Source organism: Petaurus breviceps, unplaced genomic scaffold, assembly GCF_028583685.1.
Source record: "Petaurus breviceps papuanus isolate PSGF00001 unplaced genomic scaffold, PetGlider_PUasm1.0 90763, whole genome shotgun sequence".
NCBI lineage: Eukaryota > Metazoa > Chordata > Mammalia > Diprotodontia > Petauridae > Petaurus > Petaurus breviceps.
In genome coordinates, this window is record NW_027187340.1 from 10,097,684 (window position 1) to 10,104,294 (window position 6,611).

The 6,611-nt window shown below is 42.8% G+C and overlaps 1 pseudogene; it reads left to right on the plus strand.

The window, feature by feature from the left end:
* The first annotated feature begins 3,001 nt into the window (after positions 1 to 3,001).
* LOC138146606 (coatomer subunit zeta-2 pseudogene) lies at positions 3,002 to 3,749 on the plus strand (annotated as a pseudogene).
* Positions 3,750 to 6,611: the final 2,862 nt, after the last annotated feature.

A 6,611-nucleotide genomic window follows, 5' to 3' on the forward strand; every position in this document is an offset into this window, starting at 1 on the left:
CCACATGAATAAAGTTAACAGTTATGATGTTATCAACAAAAGATAGCTTTGAGGTCCTGCACGCTTTATTGTCTAATGCACAGCTGTGTTCTGCTGTGAAACACCTCACTGGACTCTAATTATTTCATGACATATATTTCAAAAACTCCCAGCAAGCAGGTCATAATGCATATTCACCTCCCAATGAATCTGCAAACTTTCTCTGTAAAAACATTTCAGATTTCTGGGAAAAGAGAATCAGGGGTCAGGATAAGAGAACAGAAAGAGCCCCAAATAGGGAGTTAGAGGTACCCCTGCTGGTCACTAACCTGCCTAACTTTGGGCAACTCTGCTCAGGTCTCTAGGCCTCTGTTTACTCGAGAGTAAAAGGAAGGAGATGGATTAGAAGATCTCCCATAGCCCTGCTGGCTCTAAAGGTCTATAATCTAAAGGGGCAAGAAAAGCAAATTGAAGAGAGTCCAGAAGATGCAGACTTACTGCAGGAACCTGCTGTCCAGAGATGCCCTTCTATCTTTCATTCCACAAGGCTACTTAGGACACTGGTAATTTACTAAACAGAGGTAATTTACTAAAGAGACTCAAGGGTCATGCACAACTTAGGGCATCCCCCAAAAAGGGAGCAGCATTTTCACTGGCAGGATGAGATCCAATGCTCCTAATAAAGTTGATTTACTACTTAATGCACATCTGAAACAGCATGTTGTTGGTTCGGAGAGCAGTTTGTGGCAATTGGATTAACACTAATCAAATGGAATGCTGCATTTTCTTGACATATGAATGAAGTGAGGGTTTTAAAAAATTGCTTAAGAAAACAGCTATTAGATATGTTTAGCCATGATGAATCTGGCCAGGCAGTATACACGGTGCTTATATTAAGTGGATGAAGTTTAGTTTTCTCTGAAGATCTATTTTTATAATCGTTCACTTTGTAAATTTGTCCAAGCAATAAAAAGAGTCCAATTGACTAATTTCCTTTAACTTTAAATGGCAGTACCGGAAGGGATTGTCAAGTTCAAACCTTAATTTTACCGATGTGGAAACTGAGGCCCAGGGAACAACAGTAACTTGCCCAAGGTCACGCACACAGAAAATCAGTGGCAGAGCTCAGGCTTGAATAGAGGCATCCTGAACTGTGATCTTGTGCCCTTCCTATTTCACCAAAGCTCCATCCCCAGTACACCACTTAGTCCAATAGAAGCAAAATAAAGATGTCATAAAAGGAATATAAAAGAGACGAATGAGCTATCATGAAAACTATGGTGTGGGTGTGGAGACAGAATGTTCACAAAGGCTACATGAGTAGGACTATTAAACAACAGGTTCAACAATATGGATAGAGATAAAAAGAGAGAGCTCTGTGTATGTATGTGTATGAGTGCACATATACACCCCATATGCATATATCTGCATATATGCAGACATACACACAAATATGCAAATATATGTATATGTGTGTGTGTGTATGTGTGTGTATGCATATATACATATATGGTGAATGTCAGTAGTAACTGTGTTCCTTTTGGCCAGCAGCCCTGAGGGTCTTCCCCTCCCAGTTTGATTTTTTTTTTTAATCAAAGGTACCATCCCTTGACTCACTTCTTAGAGACCTGTTCCCTGAATGGGCCTTACCTCACTCAAAGTGAGAACCTGAAAAGATCTTAGCTTAAAAGGGCCAGGGTCTCCCACTGAATCTTGGGCCATCTTTAGTTGGGCTATCTGGTCACTGGACCCAGATGGCTCTGCAGGAGAAAGTGAGTCTGGTGACCTTGCACAGTCCTTCCTCACTCAAATCAAAGTCAACCACAAGTCATGTCATCATCTCCCTAATGTCGTGGTCCTCTTTGAGAACAAAAGACAAAAACAGGGGCAGCTAGGTGGCGCAGTGAATAAAGCGCTGGGCCCGGAAAACCCGAGTTGGGTTCCCGCTTCAGACACTTAACACCCCGCCCCCCCCACACACACACACACAACTAGCCATGTAACCTTGGGCAAGTTAATTAACCCCAATTGCCCTCCAAAAGGCAAAAAAAAAAAAAAGAGAAAGACAAACACAACATATATACACATGTATCCGTATATAGACACATACATATATACATGTATTTATGTGTGTGTGTATATGTAAGTCCCCAAAACAAGGGTGAATGTTAGAACAAGAAAAGACATAAGCATGTTCATAGACTAGAATCTTTTCTCATTCCTCTTTTAAATAATCACTACCATAAGTTTAAATAAGACCTTGTACCTTGATAAGTGTCATCAAGCAAAAATACTGAGTGGTCTTAGCTCTCTGTTGTGATTTTTGTCAATGTGGCACATAGGAAAGAACACAGGATTTAGAATGAGAGGTCCTAGGTTTGAATCCCAGCTTTGATACTACCTGTGTGACTTTGGCAAATCACTGAGACAGCAGAATCAAGTGGAAACAGCACTGGCTCTGTAACTGAAAGACCTGCATTCAAATCCTGCCTCTGACACTTGCTTCATCAGAATAATTGTGACTTTATGACTTTGGGCATAATTTAAGCTCCCTGAGATTCAATTTACTCATCTTTAAAATGAAGGGATTGGACTGAAAGTCCTCTGGGTTCTCCTCTAGCTCTAAATCAATCATTCTGTGACCTTGGGCAAATTATTTAACTTCCCTAGGTCTCTGTTTCCTTATCTGTACAATGGGAGTACTGGATCATATATCTTCTGGGGTTCCTTCTAGATAGAGGATTGTGCAACTGGTGTTTCTGGTCCCCAGTTTTCCTCTATATAAATGAGAGGGTAGGACAAGATGGTCTGTAAGATCCTTTTAGTTTTAAATCCTATGAAATAATTATGTGTGAGATCCCTATTTAGCAAAGAAGAGATTTGAATAAAGAAAGGGGGTGAGAAGAGAGCAACCCTTGGGGCAGCTAGGTGGTACAGTGAATAAAGCACCAGCCCTAGAGTCAAGAGGACCTGAGTTTAAATCCAGCCTCAGACACTTGACACAAAAACTAGCCATGTGGGAATGCAGCGGCCCAAGGCCTGGCCACGTCCGCACCCAGGGGAGGGGGCCACCGTGGAGGCAGCGGAGGCAGCCCGGGGGTGGGGGGTAACGGTGCAAGGGGCTGGGGCCACGGAGCCCCCAGGGCTGTGGTTGCAGGAACCATCTCTCTACACAGTCAAAGCAGTTTTCATCCTGGATAATGATGGACATCGGCTTCTGGCCAAGTATCATGATGATGCATTCCCCTCCATAAAGGAGCAGAAAGCCTTTGAGAAAAATGTCTTCAACAAGACTAATAGGACTGACAGTGAGATTGCCTTTTTTGGGGCCATGAGCATTGTCTACAAGAGCAGCATCGACCTTTTCCTGTATGTAGTAGGCTCATCCCAGGAGAATGAGCTGATGCTCATGTCAGTCCTCACCTGCCTGTTTTATTCCCTGAACCATGTGTTAAGGAGGAACATAGAGAAACGCTCATTGGTGGAGAACAAGGATGGAGCCTTCCTGGTGGTGGATGAGATTGTGGATGGCAGTGTAATTCTGGAGAATGATCCCCAGCAGGTGATCCAGAAGGTGAACTTCCGGGTCGATGACAGCGGCCTGTCTGAGCAGAGTGTGGCCCAGGTTCTACAGTCTGCCAAGGAACAAATTAAGTGGTCTTTACTAAAGTGAAAACCATAGGAGCCCAATCTGCCTGCCTGCTCCATGGACCATCTCCTCAGTCCTGTAAAATGCTGAGGACCCAGAGAGACAAGAGGGTCCCTCTCCCTTTCACCTTCCCCAAGCCTAGTACTAATGCAGAATCCTGACTTCTTGACATATGACGCATTGACCAGCGGGGACCCTATCCTTTGAGCTGGAAAGGGACTTTGGTCATCTTCTGCATCCAGACATGCAAACAGGCATTCCCTCTGCTGTAACCTGAAGGGGACAACCAGCCTCCATTTGAAGACTTCCAGTGATAGGGAAGTCATTACTCCCCAGCAACCCATTCCACTCATGGTTGAATCAGTCAGTCATCCCTTCCCCTGCCTGCTCCCCAAGACAACCAACTGATCTGCCTACTTAATGATGGACACTTTTGTCTTCCTGTCTGGGACCTGAGACCAGGTGCTGAGGACTGCAATAAAACAACTTTTGTCTCCTGAAAAAAAAAATAGCCGTGTGGCTTTGGGCAAGTCACTTAACCCCAAATGCCCCTCCAAAAAGCAAAAAAAAAAAAAAAAAAAAGAAGAAAAAAAACAACCCTTAATCCTACCTCCCAAGTATGGTCAGGTTCAGGAGGAACAAACATTTTGAGAAGAAAACTATTTACTGCCTTCAACCATGCAGGGAAAAGTGAGAGGATGTGAAATGAAGTGAGAGGAAGACAGTCAATGGGGAAGGAGGGGGGGATGATTGTTCAGTAGGGATGGGAATAAGTCCTATTAGAATTATGAACCTTGAGAATTGGAAGGGGCCTTGAAGACTCTACTCCCTCATTTTACTAGTGAGAGTGAGTCCCAGAGAGGGAAAAGAGATGACTGCTCAACATTGCAGTAGTTCCCAGAACTAGAGCCCGGGTCCCCCTGACTCTCAAACTGGTATTCTTTCCACCCCAGATACCATGGCATGTGGTGGCAATGGAAGAAAAAAATCCTCAGACATTTTCCTTAGATAAAGACCTATAGAAGTATAAGTGACATGGGATGGGGGTGTCAGGGAAATATACAGGATAAAAGGGATAGATAGGAATGGGAGAGGCAGAGAAATAAGTCACAAACACACGCATGCACATACCTGCATGGGCACATGTGCATATAGTAAAATCAAGTGGGAGAAGATTGAAAAAATGAGAGAAAAGAGAGCAAGGAGATAAAAGAGAAATCAAGGGAGAAAAGCAACACAGAAAGCAAAATAATGAAAAAGGAGTTGGAGAAAAAAAATTTTTACAAAAATAAGAGGGAATCTGAGGCCACGGATCTATAGTTTGCATGAATAAACTTACATCTGTTACTAAAATCTACACAGTTAACCTGGAGGGTAAAGTGACATTTAGGGTGACTCTCTTTTGACAAATTTTTAATCCCAAAAGGGATAAATGAGGAGGAAAGGAAAACTACAGCTGTTTCTGCCATGCATGAAAATTTGGTGAGTTTCTTTGTTGCAAGGTTTCCAGGTTTTCCCTTCCTGGCCTGTTGTAAGCAAGAGAAAGTGGAAATTAATTTCAGCATTAGCTGGAAAGCCCGGATAAAGGTGGGCCATGAGGTTGTGGTTCCGATTTCATTACCAAGAGGCAAAAACTCTCTACATTTCATTTTGACTAAAATTGAAGGCTTTTATTAGGTAGGTGTTTGTAAAGAAAAATTCCAGTGTGCATTAGGGGATTTAAAAATCCTGATGAGGTAGCTATCTGCTACATTATTTAGAACACTTGGGACCCAATCTGCTGCCCTTTCGCGTGTTAAACTTCCACTGACTGATGGAAGGGCTCTTGAATTGCCCCCTCAGGAAGTATAATCAATGAAAATCCTTAACAGAGCCCATTCCCTGAGGTGTGGCCTCCCCCTGAAAAGTATCTGAGGAATAATGTTTCACAAATCACATTAACTCCTTTCTGCAGAAGCCTATGTATTGTTGAACCGAAAAGCAAGCAGACTCATTACAGGTTACCCAATTTTCTAAAGTAGTGACTGACAACAGGATCTCCCAGATCAGAGAAAGGTGTTTTAAGTCTGAAACACAATTGATACCTCAGACTTGAGCTGGAGAAAAAGGGAGTGATGGGAGGATACCAAAAACCTCTTATTCTCTATTGCTATCTCATATCTTTGCGTAAAAATGGAATGAGCTTTTCAGAAGTTGTGTCATTATTGTATGGTATTAGCAAGATCTTGTTGTGTATTTAAAATATTAGCTGCAATAAATATAAATATATTCATGCTTTCCTAAACAGAATATGCAAATGCTGGGCAACTGTGTATAAGTAGCTTACATTTAAGTGTAGAGTAATGCAACTAACAAACAGTGGCAGTATTTCAAACTTTTTATGAGTCATCCAGGTTATGCCCCACCCCCACCCACCCGCCTTTTTTCTTTTTCTTTTTTTACAGATAACAGCCTGAGACTCACAAAGATTTGAATTTTCTAAATAACTAGCAAGATATTTTCTACCCCCAAATACAGGACTCTCTCTCTCTCTCTCTCTCTCTCTCTCTCTCTCTCTCTCTCTCTCCTATTTCTTCCTCTCTTTTTCCCTCTGTCTCTCTCACGCTCTCTCCCTCTCTGTATTTTTTGTCTTTCTCTAACAGAGGGAGAGAGAGACAGAGAGAGAGGGAGGAAGGGAGAAGGAGAGGGGGAGGAGGAGGGGGAGGGGGAGGGAAAGGAAGAGGAAGAAGGGGAGGAGGAGGGAAAGGGGGGAGGGAGGGAGAGAGAGACAGAGACACAGAGAGAGAGAGAGAGAGAGAGAGAGAGAGAGAGAGAGAGAGAGAGAGAGACGGAGAGAATAGCAAATAACAAAACAAAGTATTAAATAGCAGGATGTTCCCTACCTCCAAATACAACGCTTTTTCCATTGTGTCATGCAGTCTTCACTTCTTCCTTTGGTCCAGACCTGGGATTTCACTGGAGTAGAGAATTCCTGATAAGGAAA